Here is an 18,260-nt window from a genome sequence, read left to right as displayed (position 1 = left end):
GGGACTGACATGTGACAAAAGTGCCAGTTGGGGGTACAAGGTAAAGTTTTGGGAAAAATCCCAGGCCCTGGGAACCTGATTGGCAGGGACCCAGGGCACATCAAGTCAGAGCGTCAGTAGTCTTGCAAAAAGTGGTGGGTTAATGCAACAAACACGTGACTGTGGGTATGAGAGTGGATCTGTAAGTGCCTGCATGAGTCTGAGTTGATGTTACATACTCCTACATACCCACTCAGACAATCTCACAGCCATGTTCAGACAATCACTCGCACACCCACTCACAAGCCCAACCACTCACACACCCATTCGGACTCATTCAGCCATTCGCACTCCCACTCTCCAACGTATACTGCCACTCTCTCACACACTGTCTAAGGTTACAGTTAGAAATAAAATTTAAAAAACCTTAAAAATTCACTGAAAATAAACAAAGGTTACAGGGACGTTATAGTTGGGCTCAGATTTCACCCGATCGAACCCAGTGAAATTCAACAGTAGTAGTTACCTGAGCTAACTAGAACTTACGTCCCTGCAATGCACTTCTTATGACCACACATGTTACATCACTCATTACATGGTCAGTGACATTACTGAACACCTACACCAGCACTACAATCAGTAGGTTAACAAAATTATACAGCAGGCGCTTCAGCATGACCATCTTGGCAAGCGCCAGGTGCCCCCCCACTAACTATGGTAATGTGGTCCAGAATGAGATATAAAGGACACTCAATGTTGTGTGTAGCCTATGGGGATCCCCCAGTAAATAGCCTCCTCTCTGATTCGTTATGCCATAGGGTCAATGGCGATCATAAACAGGAGAGGCAAAAGAGGACAACATTGTCATGCATGTCCCTGGCACCAGTTGGAAATATAAGGTCCCATATGAGCTCTGGCTGTGGGTGCTGCAGATCATTTTAGCCATCTAATATATGCTGTGGTATACCAAATTTGGTCAATGCTACTATCATGTAGTCCCAGCTTAGTGTGTCAAAAGCCTTTTGAATATCCAGGGAGACACACACCAGCAAACTGGTGCTTCCCTGGAACAGCACCTAATATTTGGATTAAACAATGGATATTAAGTGAGGCGCAGCATCGGGCATGAAGCTGCACATATCTGTTTAATAACTCCCACAGTAGCGGGAACAGCTTATGTGCGAGTATTTTACTTAAAATGTTATACTTCGTATTTAACAAAGACTGGGGTCTATATCTAGTGAGGTCTGTGGGTCCCCTCTAGGCTCCCACAAAAGCAACACTGGTAGATTGAGTTCCAGATATTGCACAGAAAGGTTGGGGGCAAGCACTAACTACCTAGCATGTGCTCAGCATCAAGCCATCAAAGCTGCACCCCAGGGGCCCCTTTGATGATCTCATTCTATACAGTCTCCCTCTAGCGCTCTGCTGCTCCAGCGGATTTTGTTAAGATTCTTGCTGGGCCCTGCTGCCAACAATGGCCTAGTTAGTGCTAATTTTAGGTCCTAGGGGTCCACCTGGAGACACCATCCAGGTCTTGCAAGGACAGTCTAGCCGGGCCACACTGTAGATCGCCGCAGGAACACTCAGCATGGCCCTCTCCTGCGGCCCAACCACACACTCCCTCCCATGGATGGCCCAGCTGGCGTTTGGGAGCAATAGTAGTCTATAGTGCAGTCACACAGGGGGAAGTACAGGCCTCTGATGCGGCTGCCGCAGTCACCGCCCAATGTCTCACACCCGACTCAGGGGTGCTGGCCTCATGTCTGTCCTGCGGCCATTGTTGTATCGGCCCAGCCGGGTCTAAAGGCCGACAACATGGATCCTGTCGCAGCCGCAAAGCATCAATCCATGACCCCCTGGTTACAGGGCTGCCAGAGCTGCAAAGTTTGAAGTCTGATGCAGGATTTTCTGGGAATTGAATCTGATCACGAGGCCCGAGAGCCTCCAATTTATGCTGCTGGGAGGAGCAGATGAACACTTCTCCAGTATTGGGGTGTCTTTCATAGATTCACATGCCTGAGTGGAGTAGTGTGGCTCACTGGTTAGAGGCGGCAGGCCCGAGAGCAGAAGTCAGCCTGGGACCAGGGTTCAATTCCCGACGCGGCAGGGTCGTGGACCTTGGTCAGCGGACTCGATACTTCTCGCTTCGGTGCTTACTCTAATCAGGGGTTCCACTCGGCAACTCTGGGCATTAGCTTGCCTAATCTCCACAACGGCCCCACCAATTCCAGGGATGCCTGGCTCCACCTCGGTGACTCCCAGCAAGGGACCATCCCACAGGGAAAGCCAGGACGGGTTCCCTAGAGTTATACAGCGCCGGGACGCCCCGTTGCTGGGGCAGCTGTGCGCTTTACAAGTATACTACATTTACATTTACATGAATAATTCCCAGTCGTCTGAGTGGGAGTTCCACGGTACATAAAAAAGCAATAAATTGTATATCGGAGACCAAAACTCTTGGTAACCAATCAGGAAGTAAAGTAGCCCTAAGCTTCAGTGTAAAAAACTTCCACACATGACTATCCTAGTCATTTTGTATAGACCAAACTGCAGCCAATCAGGCGCTAGCACCCACTAGAACGTTCTCCCCAGAGGATCAGGCTCATTTTCTACTGCACGTCGTGTGAAGGGAGTCTCCCTGAGCTCTGCTCAGTACTTCTCAACCTGACTGGTTTTTCTTCATATTTTTGGAATGTCTTCTTCAAAATCTCTCTTCAGACCATAGGGGTCTTGTGGGAAGCTTAGGCTTTTTAAAGAAGATCCCCCACAAAAAGTGCATGTATTGCCTGTATCCGGACCATGAGGTAAAGGATTGTAAGATCTGTAGAACCTTTCTTCAGAACACCCTCAGACAGGGAAGGTTGTCTTCTACTATGGTTACGGAAGATTAAGGACCAGGATGATCCTCTATCTGAGGTAGGAATTCTGGCTTCGGGGTCTACTATGTCTTCCAGAAAGAGGAAGCTTGAGGAAGAGGTATCTTCTCTTGGGGCTAAGGTGTTGAGAAAAGCTTAGGATCCTAGCTTGCCTTCCTCTTCTACCGCAAAAAAGGCTTCTCCACCTTCTAAATCTGGACCTAATTTGCCCCCGAGAAAGTCTGCTAAGTCTTTCACATCTAAAAGACTGTCAGAAAAAACTTTACCTCAGAAAAAGACCTCGTTGACGACCACATCGTCGACAGCTCCTCCGTCGACTTACTTTCTCTTCACCAAGACCTCAGATGCTGATGTGGTCGGCTTCTTCACCGTCGACAATGGTCTCAGTATCAGTTAGACCTTTCTCGTCGACGAAGATACTACCATCCAGCGTCAACGTTCCTTCGTCGAAGACTAAGATGTCGTCGACGAGCACATCGTCGACGAAGCTTAGCCCGTCGACGAAAGTCATCCCGTCGTCGGGTACCTCGTCGACTGAGACCACTTTACCGTCGACGACCGCGCCGTCGTCTAGGATTCCACCGTCGTCGACAGCGACATCGTCGGTGAGAATTCCATCGTCGTCGAAAGCGAAGTCGTCGACTAAGACTACATCGTCGTCAAAGGCTTCGTCGACGAAGATTGCCTCGTCGGCGACATTAATAGCCCCGTCGACGAAGCATACGATATCCCCGTCGACGATGTGTCCGACGCCTCTTCTTTCATCCTGTACAGATATACAAGTTTGGTCCTCTGCTCTGTCTGGTGCCTCTTACTTCTCTGTCGACGGGGGCTTTCTTATTGCAAAGAAGAGGCTCTACTCTGACGCCTCTTTCACCATTGAAGTTGCCTGACCAGCTTCTGGACTCAGAAGAAGATGATGGTGAAGAATCTGATGAGGACGACAGGTTCCGGGCGGCCAGAAGTCCTGCAAAACTATTTGATAAAGATGCAGGAGGAAGATCAGGAAGAACGTTTTCCTGAACCGGTTGCTCAAACCCCTGCTGCAGTACCAACAGCACAGATGCTGTTAGACCTCCTTTACAACCTACAATATATGTTAAGTGACTACTACCGCCGGTTCCCGCCATCTGAATCGGCAGGATCAATTCCGGCAACACCCATTCCTCAAGCTCCTGCCTCAGCCTTAAGAGCCCCAAGGCAATCTCCTCTGACACCAGCTCCGGATGTACGTTCCGCGATTCCACCTTCTCTGGCACAATCGTACCATACGCAGGAGTGTATCACCACCGATGATGACAGAGGATGGAGAGGTAGACGATCAATCCTTACTGTCAGAGTGGGATGATTACCAGACGCAAACCCCATCACCTACTGCTCCTCATACTGCAGACTCTCAACCTGTGGACATTGGGGGATTTCATATAGTAATGGAAAGAGCAACGAAGATGTTTCAAATTAATATGGAAGCTAAACAGGATTGTTTTTTGTATGATTTTAAAGATCAGCCACACAAACAAGTGAGGACAATCCCAATAATAGATTTCATTTGCAAGCAGGGCCTAAAAATCATGTCCACTCCAAATTCTTTACCTGCAGTCTTACCTCTTATAGATAAAGTACAAGAGGCCCCTCAAATCACCTGCATGCCTTATAGGAGAAGCTAAGACAGAGTCCGTTGTCACTCAAGCGACCCAGAGAAGAGCTAGAAACCCGTCCTCACAAGTGACTGCCCCACTGGACAGAGACGGCAGACGTCTGGACTCCATTGGCAAAAAGGTGTTGACAATAGCTGCAACTACAATCTGTGCGGCAAATTCCCTAGCAATACTAGGGAGATATGATAGACAGATGTGGTCAGATTTTTCACCATATCTCAAAGCTTCCGGAACCAGAGAGATCAGAAGCCAAGAAGGTGTTACATGAAGGAGAGTGCGCTTCTGCGGAAAGGATTGATGCAGCCGTAGATGTGGCGTCCACGGGCTTCCGACAATTGGCAGGCTAAGGAGACAGGGTTGGCAGAAGTCAACGTACTTCCGACAAAAAGTCCAGGCAAAAATAATAGATATGCCTTACAACGGAGAATATTTCTTTGGTCAGCACATTGACGAGGCCTTACAGGTCATAAAGAAAGATACAGAAACCGCAAGGTCCTGCAGTTTCGCAAATAGTCCTTTCGTGGCTCAAAAGGACAGGGGTCCTATTCAAATAGATGGGGCTAGTCTCAACGCTCGTACCAGTCAACACAAGGTAACCAGCGATATCAGCCGTATAAGCAACAATCATACGGACAGCGAGGCAACAACTCTTCGCAGGGGAAAAGAAAGTCCTCTTATCGGGGACTGGAATCCTCTAAGAGGCAATGAGAACTGCCACCACCTCTGCAAATACCAAAGTTGGAAGAGGAATATCCCATTACTTCTTAAATTGGTCCAAAATTACTACGGATAAGTGGGTCCTGGATGTAGTGGCCAGAGGACACGCTATAGAATTTGTCAAAATCCCTCCAAATTCACCTCCAAAAGGTCCACCACCAGCTCACCTCAAAGAGGTTTTTCCCCAAATATAATGATTCGGAAAGGGGCAATCGAAAAAGTTTCTCAATTCCAGAAAGAAAGAGGTTTCTATTCGAGGTTCTAGCTCATACGAAAGAAAACAGGGGAATTGCGCCCCATCCTCAACCTACGTGCCCTCAACAAATACCTCCAGAAACTGTCCTTCCGGATGTTAACACTTCAAGAAATCCTCCAGCTTCTTTCTCAAGGCGATCACATGGCTACCCTAGACCTTCAAGATGCCTACTTTCACGTACCCATTCTCCCCAGGCACAGGAAATTCTTGAGGTTCAGAGTGGCAGGCAGGGACTTTCAATTCAAAGTTCTCCCGTTTGGGTTTCGTTCAGCACCCCGAGTGTTCACAAAAATGTTAGCCCCAGTGGCGGCACATCTTCGCTTGGAAGGCATTCAAATCTTCCCGTACCTGGACGATTGCCTTATCAAGGCCAATTCTCTAGGAGCAGCAAGAGTACACGTTCAAAGGTGCCTCTTGCTATTCCAGTCTCTGGGACTTGCAATCAATTTCAAGAAATTCCATCTTGTTCCATCACAGAAAAAATAGTTTCTGGGAGCCACATTAGACACTTGATTCACCCAAGCCTTTGTCTCTAAAGAAGGACCTCTCAAGATTTGCAAGATGGCCCTCAACTTGCAGAAAAGAGTATGTTTCAGTAAGAACATACAAGTCATTCCTAGGGATGCTATCATCTTGCATCCCTCTCATACCCAACTGCCGTCTCCGGATGAGACCTTTCCAAGAGGAACTCAGCATCCAATGGGTTCAAGGCTTGGGGTCGTTTGACGACAGGATCACCTTAACCTACCGTATGAGAGAAGCTTTTCTTTGGTGGACTCAAAAGGAAAATCTGCAAGTAGGGCTTTCATTCCTGGAGGAGATGCCAAGATATACCATCACCACGGATGCTTCCCTGGAAGGATGGGGGCACACCTTCAGGGAATGACTGTCAATGGAAAATGGAATTTATTTATTTATTTTATTTTATTTATTCAAAGTTTTATATAGCGCGAACAAGATCCTTACAGATATCAGAGCGCTTCACAATGAAAGGGGTAGGGGCAGTAGGAATGAACAGAGGTAATGGGAGCAATGTAGTAGTCACTAACATGAAAGGATAATAATAACATACATAAAACATATCAAAATACAGTCAGGTAAACAAGTAATATAAGACGGCACAAGTCATTGATCCCACTACAGAGGTGTTTAGGTACACTTTGGGTGTGTGCAAGGCTTATAACAGTGTTTTACTATAGACAGAGCACCGAGTGGGGGCACCGGGAGGATGAAACAGTGACCCAACGTGTATCATATATTGGTTGGTAGTAAGAAAGTAGCGTAGTAGTGTCTCCCTCAAGTAGAGGTATAGTGCCAAAGGACAAGGTGAGCATTGTCACAAAGCAATGCAGAGTCTCTGATCCAACACCTATAACGTTCAGGAAATCTTGGCCAGAAGGATGGTTTTCACCTCTTTCTTGAAGAGTGCAGTGGAGGAGATATGCCTGGTTTCAGGAGGGAGCGCATTCCAGATCCTGGGTGCCATTCCTGAGAAGGAGCGCTTGTAAGTTTTCTCTTTCCGGAATCTACGGGGTTTCAGGAGTAGATTTTTTGAGCTTCTATTGGATCTCGAACCTCCTGATATAGACAACTTTTGAGCGAGGTAGTTGGGTGCATTGTGGTGCACTGCCGCGTGTGTCATACCTGCAATTTTTAGTTGTATTCTGGCTTCAAAAGGCAGCCATTTTAGGGACTTTAAGTCTGGGGAAATATGCGAATGTTTTCTTGAGCCAGTGAAGAGTCTTGCGGCAGCGTTCAGGGAGGCTCTTAAGGGTGCTGTTGTGGATAGCGGGAGTCCGCTGAGGGCCACAATTCCGTAGTCTATTCGAGGGATGACTAACGCTTGTACAGCAGTTTGGAAGTCTTCAGCAGGGAGGAAGGGTTTAATTTTCCTCAGTGTGTTGATTTGGAAATTAGCTGATTTTGTGGCTTTGCTGACGTGCTGCTGCATGTTGAGCTTGGCATCCAGTGTGATGCCTAGGGATTTCGCTGAGTCCACAATGGTGGGTTGGACATTGAGTGCTGTTAGGTTGTTGAGCCATGTTTGGGTGGTTGAAATTTTCGCCGGGGGTGAGATGAGAAGGAACTCAGTTTTCAGAGCATTTAGTTTGAGGTGATTATCGGCTAGCCAAGATTGAGTGTTAATAAGCGTGGAATTCAGAAGTTTGATATCTTCCAGGGATTGAAGCTTTAGGTATAGTTGTGTCGTCGGCGTACATGTGACATTGGACATTAGAAGCTTGGAGCAAGGTGGCGAGCGGTTCCATGACGAGGTTGAACAATGTGGGGGAGAGGGAGGATCCTTGTGGAACACCTAGATCTGCAGGCACAGGTGAAGATAGCACATTGTCGATCTTGAACTTCTGAGACCGGTTGTGAAGGAAGGACGAAAACCATTTGAGAACCGTCTCGATAGTCCCATTCTAGTGCTTAGCAGCTCCAGCAAGTTATCATGTTTGACCGTGTCAAATGCTGACGAGAGGTCAAGAAGGATGAGGAGGCAGGACTCATTGCGATCAAGAATTTGGAGGGCGTCATCAATTATGTGTGTCATAGCTGTTTCCGTGCTATGTTTCGCTTGGAAGCCTGATTGATGAGAGTTGAGGAGGTCAAATTGGTCAATGTGTCTTGTTAGTTGGAGTTGGACACATTTCTCCAGCAGTTTGGCCAGGGTGGGGATATTGGTGATGGGCCGGTAATTGTTTAGGTCAGACGGATCAGCTGTAGGTTTCTTGAGTATAGGCGTGACTTGCCCCACCTTGAGGGAGTCTGGAATGAGGCCTTGTTGCAGGGAGCAGTTGATGATTTTGGTCCAGAGAGGGAGGAGCAAGGGGATGAAGTCTTTTACAGCATTAGCAGGTAGAGGGTCTGTGAGGTGATTAGAGGGCTTCAAGGTGTAGAGCAGATTGTGTATTGTTTCTTCCGAGTAGGTATCGAAGTACAGCCAAGATGCCATGTTTTTGGGTTGAGTGTTAGCCATTCTGGTGTGGTTGGGGAATCGGCTTACATCCATGATGAGGTCATTTCTTATGTTGTCAGTCTTTAGCTTAAAGAAAGCAGAGAAGTCTTCACAGTGTGGGGAGTCTCTTGTTGTGCTATTTGATTGTAAGGGTTGTGCCTTTGTTTGGGTCTTGATTAGTTCGAACAGTTTTCTTGGCCTGTTTTTTGCTTGGTCCAACTGGCGGCTGAAGAAGTCCAACTTTGTGCGCTTTTTTTTCCTGAAGTAGGCATTTCTCTTGTTTTTAAGCCTTTTGAGGTGCAGTGCTGAAGGGTCCGCTCTCCAGGTGCGCTCTGCCATTCGCATCGAACGCCTGTCGTCATTGAGTCTGTCGTCATACCAGGGGTTCGAAGTTTTGGTGGAGACTCTCTTCAGTTGCAGTGGGGCGACTTCATTGACTAATGTATTCATAGATTCAAGGTAGTGGTCAGTCAGTGATTGAACATCCGAGGCACCTGAAGGGGGAAGGAAGAGATTGCCGATGTGGGGAGGCAGAGTAGAGGAGTTGAGATTCTTCCTGTCCCTTTTCCATGTTTTGGATTTGATTGGTTGAGCCGGGTTAGGTTTAACTTTTTCATTGATAAAGAAGGTGATAATGTGGTGATCTGACCAGTCGCAGGGTAGAATCGTCTCCAGTTGCGTAGAATACTCTTTGGCAATGATGAGATCAAGTATCGCGCCTTTGTCGTGTGTTGGTCTATCGCATATTTGGGTGAGGTCAAGCGCATTAAGGAAAGATTTGAGACCATTCACCACTGTGTCTTTCTGATCATTCCAGTGGAGATTGAAGTCACCCAGGTAGACTTGGGTGGTCTGCCGACCGGCATTGGAAGTGATCATGTCCATGAGTTGTTGGGTGAATATGAGATTGTCACCAGGCGGGTGATAGATGAGATGTAAAGCACAAACTAGTTTGCCCTCGCTGGTGATGTCGAGGCAGAGGAGTTCACAGGAGGAGAGGGAGGGGGAGGTGACTTTAGTAACGGAGAGGTTACTTCTAAAAATGCATGCAATTCCCCCGCCCGTCTTGTCTGAAGACCTGTCTAGCCTAATGATGTGATAGTTGGGGGGGACTAGTATGTCCATAATCGGGGTAGAGGCTTCAGTGAGCCAAGATTCTGTTAGAATGGCCAGGTCCAGATCCCTAGCTGAGACGAGATCAGCGATGTCGGAGGCGTGTCTCTGGGCCGATCTGCAGTTGAGTAGGATGCATTTGAGTTTGGGAGAGAGAAGGGTGGTCGAGCTTTCTAGAGTGAGGGGAACTTTTCTGAGGTTGTTAGGGACGGACCCTCTGTTGAGTGTTGGGAGCCTCAGAGGGTTTGTAAGAATTGTGGGTATGGGGATGTGTGTGCTGGATATGTGTTTTTCCGGACCTGGGCCATAAGAGCGTAGGAGAGAGCATAGGTCGCGGTCCGACAATGGGTTGAGGACACGGCGGGGGCGGTGGGAGTTGTTGCAAACGGGGATAGTCGGCCAGCGCGGATGTCGTTGGAGGCGAGGGTATGTAGGGCGGGTGCGTCCATTGTAGGGTAGAGGGATGATGGGAGGTAGACTGGAATACAGTTCAAAAGAATTGGCACATAAACCTGCTAGAATTGAGAGCAATTTTTCTGGCCCTGAAGTCTTTTTGAGCGGTAATACATGGATCCACAGTTCTAATCAAGACAGACAATACAACAAGTATGCATTACTTGAACAAACAAGGGGGCACAAAATCGTTCCTTCTTTCTCAGCAGGCCCAGGAGATTTGGAATTGGGCTCTGCATCACAGGATAAATCTTTCGGCTACGCACGTTCCAGGAATGTCCAATGTGCTCGCGGATTCTCTCAGCAGAGCTACAGTGACAAATCACGAATGGGAAATACACCAGCCGACTCTAGACAGTCTTTCAAGAGTGGGGTCATCCCGACCTGGACTTTTATGCGACGAAGCAGAACCGCAAATGCCCATTCTTTGCAAGTTGGATTCCCCACAAAGACTTATGCGGGGATGCACTTTCGATGAACTGGTCTCAGATATATGCATACGCTTTCCCCCCCGATTCCCTTGGTTCCCCGGGTCATCCGGAAAATGAAACGGCAACCATGTTGCCTCATCCTAATCGCACCCAGGTGGCCTCTCCAATATTGGTTCACAGAGCTTCTACTTCTCTCGGAGTGCAATCCCATACAACTTCAACCAATACCGAATCTTCTGACAATGCAGAAGGGTCAAATTTGTCATCCGGACCCAGCTTCCTTGAAATTAGCAGCTTGGCTCCTGAACACGTTGAATTCGCCCATCTAAATATCCCAGAGGAGTGTAAAGAGATTTTAGCAAATGCTCGAGCGCCTGCTACTATTAAGACATACAAACTTAAATACCAATCCAAGCTACATGCCTAAAGTTCCATCCGACTTTCATCTTAACGAGCCAGTGATTTTAAAAGCTTTCTTTCCTAATACTCAAACGAGAGCGGAGAAGGCTTTGCATTCCCTGGACATCAGGAGATGTCTTAAGTTTTATCTTCAGCGAACTGCTACATTGCGTAAGACAGATCAGCTCTTTGTAGCATACGGAAAGATACATCAAGGATACGCTGTTTCTAAACAGACCATAGCCTGCTGGGTGTACTCAGCAATCAGTCTGTCACCAGCAAGCAGGAAGGCCGTTGCACTCATTGCCAAGGGCGCATTCTACGAGAGCGGTCTCCTCCTCAACAACCCTTTTCGCTGGAGTGCCTCCATCATATCTGCAAAGCGGCAACCTGGTCCAGCATGCATACCTTCACCAAGCACTATTGCTTGGATGATGCCAGTGATGCGGATACTTCAGTGGGACGAGCAGTGCTTCGCAATCTTTTTAAATAAGGTGAGCCTTTGTTCTCCCTCCTCCTCTATGCTCTTCTAGACGCTTAGGTTTCATGTGATAATTGTTTGCAAGGTGTACATATGCATTGGAATACAAAAAGTGTCTAGGAGCAGGATGTTGTGTACTGCTATTTACTCTGATTCAGGCATGTGAATCTACGGAAGACACCCCAATACTGGAGAAGAACTATAGTTACTTACCTGTAATCTGTGGTTCTCCAACATTGGTGTCTTTCATAGATTCACATGCACCCGCCCACCTCACCTCAAAGGCTCCTCAGGCGTAAGTGTTAGTTTCACTGCTGTGCGAGAAAATCTGAGAGCCTGAGCCTCTGAGGAGAAAATTCTAGTGGGTGCTAGCGCCTGATTGGCTGCAGTTTAGTCTATATAAAATGAGTAGGATAGTCATGAGTGTGAAAGTTTTTTACACTGTGGCTTAGGGCTACTTTACTACCTGGTTGGTTATTACCAAGAGTTTTGGTTTCTGATATACAATTTATTGCTTTTTTATGTACCGTGGGACTCCCACTCCGACGACGGGGAATGATTCAGGCATGTGAATCTATGAAAGACACCAATACTGGAGAATCTCAGATTACAGGTAAGTAACTATTGGTTTGAGGCATGTGAGCTGCTGAATCCATATCTGTGCATAAATCGCCACCTCGTGTTGGGTCCGGATGATTGCACTTTGTTGTCCTGGAAGAGTCTTCGAAGTATCACGAGGTAGGTGACTCCTCCCCTGGACTACAGTGCGCATGGGCATCCTTTCCATGCTCAGATTGTTTTTTTCCGCCATTTGGTTCGGATGCAAACTCCTATACTCACACTCTGAATCGAAACAAAACTTTTCTAAAGGCCAAAAGGCCTTCGACTCCGTCGGTATTGTTCCGTTCGGTACCTCTCTACTCTCCACAACCTTCCATCTCGAATCGGTCATCGACGCGGGCTGTTGGGCCTTTTCGACACCACGTGAGCCGACCGTCGATGGAAAGAAGCCCCTTCAAAAGGTGTCCACAATGCAACTCAAAGTTCCGTCATAGTGACAGACACTCAGTATGCAACAAGTGCCTTTCCCCAGACCATAGGGAAGAAACCTGCCCGGCCTGTGACCAGTTCCGATCGAAAAAAACTATACGGGTCCGAAGGGCCGCTAGGCAAGAGATGCAGCGACAGGCACCGGAACCCGACAACATCTTCGATGATGGAACAGGATCTACCGGATGCTCAAGACTAGGACTAAGAGATCGTCACAGTCGAGGACTACTCCGACGAACTACCGTTGGGCCTAATCGTGAGTACACTGCCCCCGACACTGATTGACCCCTCGCCTCGAGGCATTGCCAACAGGCCTTAGCCAAGATCAATAAAGACTTTCGACAGCCCCGCCTTCCGGCACGGCTCCGAAAATAAAACCGAAACCTTCAGAAACCCCAGGGCCCAGTACCATCGCCCCGAAGAAGGTTCCAGAGTCAAAGAAGGTTACCAACCCAAAGGGCGTCGATACAAAAAAAGCAGTACAGGCAAAGAAAATCGGGCGACCCGAACAAGGGCACGCAACCACAGGGCGTCGAACCGAGGAACGTCCCCGACCAAGCCTGCGGTTCCAAAAACCGTCGACCTGGCATTCGGTGCCGTATCGAAGCCGGACAAACCTGTCGACCCCAAAGTGTCCGCTCCGAAGACATCGGTCGATCCGAAAAAGACCGTCGATCCGGTGAAAGACTCGCACCCAAAAAAGCCTACGGAGCACAAACAACGTGTCGACCCGAAAGTTCCCGTCGACCCAAAACGAGTCGCGCCCAAATAAGGGCCCGACCCGAAAAAATCTAGCAAAACACCAAAGGTCGTCAACAAACCTGCCTCTGTCGACCCGAAAAGGCCCAAGCCTAAGCCCAGAACGGTAGAGGAAGAACTATTCCACCCAGATCCATCCGAGGACCAAGCAAAGATTTACATTAACCCAGATACTGGTAAAGTTACCATCCTGCATAGGAAAAAGAGACCTTTGGATTTTGCACCTGATTCACCTATTCCACTCAAGAAAAAAGGACTTTGGTACTTCTCCCACTAAACCCTCACTCCCTTTTCAACCTATCATGCCCTCCACACCACTTGCACCTACCTCACCTTCTAACCACGATGACGATGAGGGGGACACAGGGTATGAACCACAGCCCCTATATGACTTTCCTCAAGACCCAGATCAAGAGGAACCTTGGGAGGAGCCAACAGACCCTTATGATACAAATCCTATCCCTGATGTGCCCACTTACCCTACGAAACCATCACCCACTGATGACACAGTAGTATTTAACCAACTCATAGACAGGGCAGCACAGTTCCACAACGTGGGCATGCACAGTGACCCCGTAGAAGAGGACTTACTCTTTGACACCTTCACTACTGCAGAGAAGAGTGTCAAAACACTTCCAATGCTAAAAGGCGTTCTAAAACATGCACCTGACATTCAAGGACACAGCCAGGGCACGGGTAATCAATCCCAGAATAGAAAAAAGTATAGGCCGGCTCCTACAGACCCCACCTATATCAAGGGTCAGCTGCCACTAGACTCCCTAGTGGTTGCGAACGCACGAAAAAGAGCCAACTCTCAGACTAGAGGGGAAGCACCTCCCCCTGATGAGTCCAAAATCCTAGAGGCTTCGGGCCAAAGGGTAGCGGCACAGGCATCCAATTCTTGGAGAATCGCTAACACACAGGCACTACTGGCTCGTTACGATAGAACACATTACGATCAGCTCGAAAGCCTTATGCAACATTTGCCCGAGCCGTTTAAAGCACAAGCAAATGATCTCATCCAGGAGGGAAAGTTCATCTCCAACGCCTCAATTAAATGTGCACTGGATGCTGCACACACCGCAGCTAGGTCCATTAATACTAGTGTCCTCCTCCGCAGACATGCATGGCTAAGGGTTTCCGGCTTCAAGAATGAAGTCCAGTCCACCATTCTAAACCAACCAGTTAACCCAGACTTTTTATTTGGTCCCGCGGTAGGCACCATCTTGGACAAAATGAAAAAGGACACCGAAACAGCAAAATCCATGGGTGCACTGCAATTTCTGCAACACAGGGGCTCCTTTCGGCGCTCCTCATACAGAGCAAATACACGAGGAAATGCCTCACAAACATCTACCTCCTACAAGAATAACACACAAGGTTCCTTTACAAAGAACACTAACAGAGATGGTTACAGAGGTAACAATCCTAAGGGAAGAGGGCGGGGAGGCAATAACACCAGAGCCTCCACCTCCGCAATACAGTGCCTTCATTACGCTGCCTCCGGAACTCTTAACACCAGTCGGAGGCAACTACAACAGTTCCTACCTGTCTGGCACATTATCACAACAGACAGGTGGGTGAGAGAAATTATCCAGTCTGGTTACTGCCTAGAACTGACTTCTACGCCACCAAACATACCGCCCAGACATCGTCCTATGTCCATAGAACACATCACCCTACTTCAACAGGAGGTCAAAAGCATGCTGGAGAAGGGGGCCATAGAGCCAGTCCCTTTCCACCAGCAAGGGACAGGAGTATACTCCCTATACTTCCTTATTCCCAAGAAGGACTGTTCCCTCAGACCAATACTGGACCTCAGACCCCTTAATCAATACATACTGTCGGAGCACTTCCATATGATCACACTACAACAAGTGCTCCCGTTGCTACAACAAGGAGACTTCCTAGCAACACTGGACCTCAAGGATGCGTACTTCCACATACCCATCCATCCAGCCCACAGAAAATACCTCAGGCTCACAATAGAAGGGCAACACTACGAATTCAAGGTTTTGCCCTTCGGGGTTACCACGGCTCCAAGAGTCTTTACGAAATGCTTAGCCACAGTAGCAGCGCATCTCAGAAGGCAACACGTCCATGTGTACCCTTATCTGGACGATTGTCTGATACAAGCAAAATCATACCACGAGTGTGCAACACCCACGTCCCAAACTATCCAGTTGCTGCACAGCCTAGGCTTTTCAGTCAACTACGCGTAATCGCATCTGCAACCTTCCCACGTACAACAATACCTGGGAGCCACTATAAATACCTCAGTGGCAAAGGCATATCCAAACACAGCAAGGATAGCCAGCATGCAGACACTCATTCGCAAATTCCAGCCAGAACACTCCCTGCCAGCTCAAGTCTTCATGCAGCTCATAGGCATGATGGCCTCCTGCATATTCATTGTCCCCCATGCCAGACTTCAGATGCGCCCATTACAGGAATGCCTAGCAAGGCAATGGAACCAGGCTCATGGACAACTAAAAGACCTAGTGTTGGTGGACAGTCGCGCTCACAACTCTCTGCAGTGGTGGAACCCGCAAAACCTTTCCAGAGGGCGACTGTTCCAAGAGCCAGTTCCACAATTAGTACTAACAGCGGACGCATCACTTACAGGTTGGGGAGCCCATCTCCTCCAATACACAGTACAAGGGCTCTGGACAACCAAACACAAAAAATGGCATATCAACCAACTAGAGTTGCTAGCGATATTCCTAGCCCTAAAAGCCTTTCAAAAATACGTGTACAACAAGACTGTGTTGATCCGGACGGACAACATGACCGCAATGTACTATATCCAAAAACCGGGGGGACGCACTGTCCAGAGCTATCCCAGCTGGTGCAGAGCATATGGAAGTGAGTGATCCCAAAGAACATCCTTCTCCTAGCAGAACACCTTCCAGGGAAGGACAATCAGATTGCCGACCTGCTCAGCAGGCACAGCCAATATTACTCAAATGGGAAATTCACCCCCAGGTTCTCCAGCCATTCTTCGAGGAATGGGGTCACCCAGAGGTAGACCTATTTGCCACAAAAGTGGAGAAGTGTGGCTCACTGGTTAGAGCGGCAGACTCTGAAGCAGAGATTGGGCCCAGGACCACGGTTCAAGTCCCGACGCGGCGGGGTCTTGAGCTCAATGTCCACGGACTCAATAATTCTCGCCTCGGTGCCTATTCTATTCATGGGTCCCACGCTGCAACTCTGGGCAATAGCTTGCTTAATCTCCACAACGGCCCCTACAACACTGGGATGCCTGGCTTCACTTTGGGGGTGCCCAGGAGGGGCTTCTCACAGGGAGAGCCAGGAAGGGTTCCACAGCGTTATACAGCACAGGGACGCCCCGTTGGGTCAGCTGTGCGCTTTACAAAATACACTACATTTACGTTTACAAAAGAAAACTCCAAATGCCAATACTTTGCCGCCAGGTTCCCACATCCGCAGTCACTGGGCAATGCGATATGGATGAACTGGTCAGGCAGATTTGCGTACCCTTTTCCCCCAGCCCCGCTGATTCCGCTGGTGGCACGCAAACTGTGGCAACACTCGCTCACCCTAATCCTAGTTGCTCCCACATGGGCGAGACAACCATGGTACTCAACGTTCCTAGAACTTTCAGTAGTTCCTCATCAAAGACTGCCTAGCACCCCATCTTCTAACTCAGAACCATAGAGAAATAAGACACCCAGATCCCAATCAGATGAACCTAGTGATCTGGCTCCTGAGGTCCTAGAGTTCGGATACCTCAACTTGCCCCCAACTGCATGAACATCATTCGGGAGGCAAGGAAACCTATCACGCGTGCTATGCAGCCAAATGGAAGAGATTTGTTATTTACTGCAACAATAACCAAATCAACCCATTAGACGCTTCCATACAAAACATTATATGCTATCTGTTGCATTTACAAAGATGTAACTTAGCATACTCTTCCATACGACTACACCTCGCTGCTATAGCAGCGTACCTTCAGAACAGGCAACACTTTTCACTCTTCAGGGTATCAGCTATTAAAGCATTTATGGAGAGCTTAAAAAGAGTGATCCCTCCAAGACACCCTCCTTCCCCAGTCTGGAATCTAAATATAGTGCTTACGAGACTCATGGGACCCCCTTTCGAACCTCTACACTCATGCGAATTGCAATTCCTAACGTGGAAAGTCGCATTCTTAGTTGCCATCACCTCACTCAGAAGAGTGAGCGAATTGCAAGCACTGACAATCGAAGAGCCATTCATGCAGGTACATGCTAACAGAGTAGTTCTTCGAACAAACCCTAAATTCATGCCTAAAATCGTATCCATCTTCCATATTAATCAAGCAATTGAACTGCCAGTATTCTTTCAGAATCCACAATCAGTAGCTGAAAGAGCCCTGCACACGCTAGACGTCCGAAGAGCTCCACTATACTATGTGGACAGGACTAAATCATTTAGAAAGACAAAACAACTGTTTGTTGCTTTTGCACCACAACACACGGGAAATCCTATTTCAAAGTCAGGAATAGCCAGATGGATAGGTAAGTCCATTCAAATATGTTATCTAAAAGCTAAACGCACTTTAACAGTCCCCCCTAGAGCACACCACACGGAAAATGGGGGCATCCATGGCTTTCCTAGGAAATATTCCCCTCGAAGACATCTGTAAGGCAGCCACATGGTCCACCATACACACTTTCACTAAACACTACTGTGTAGACGTGCAAGCAAAACAGCAAGCTGCTGTAGGCCAGGCTGTCAAAACTCTTTTCCAAACTGCTGCAGCTGGCACAGGTGGCCACCGCTAGAGGAGATGCTGCTATTCAGTCTATGCACAGATATGAATTCAGCAGCCCACATGCCTCGAACGGAATATGCTACTTACCAGTATTCATATCGCCCGCCGTCCTCCCCGGCGCCTGTCGCAGCTGCAGCATTATCTCTAGCATGGACATCTCTTACTTTCCTATCTCCACCTCTGCCACAATGGCGAAAAACAATCTGAGCATGGAAGGATGCCCATGCACACTGTAGTCCAGGTGAGGAGTCACCTACCTCGTGATACTTCGAAGACTCTTCCAGGACAACAAAGTGCAATCATCCGGACCCAACACTAGGCGGCGATCTACGCACAGATATGAATG

At 48.2% G+C, this 18,260-nt stretch overlaps 1 protein-coding gene across 1 annotated transcript in view; it reads left to right on the top strand.

Annotated features, from left to right (window-relative positions):
• EIF2S2 (eukaryotic translation initiation factor 2 subunit beta) overlaps window positions 1-18,260 on the top strand; it is a 616,197-nt gene that overhangs the window by 568,663 nt on the left and 29,274 nt on the right. The gene's annotated exons all lie outside the window — the stretch shown is intronic.

Source organism: Lissotriton helveticus, chromosome 7, assembly GCF_964261635.1.
Source record: "Lissotriton helveticus chromosome 7, aLisHel1.1, whole genome shotgun sequence".
NCBI lineage: Eukaryota > Metazoa > Chordata > Amphibia > Caudata > Salamandridae > Lissotriton > Lissotriton helveticus.
Note: the sequence above shows the minus strand (reverse complement) of the source record. Positions and strands in the feature narration are given on the sequence as shown.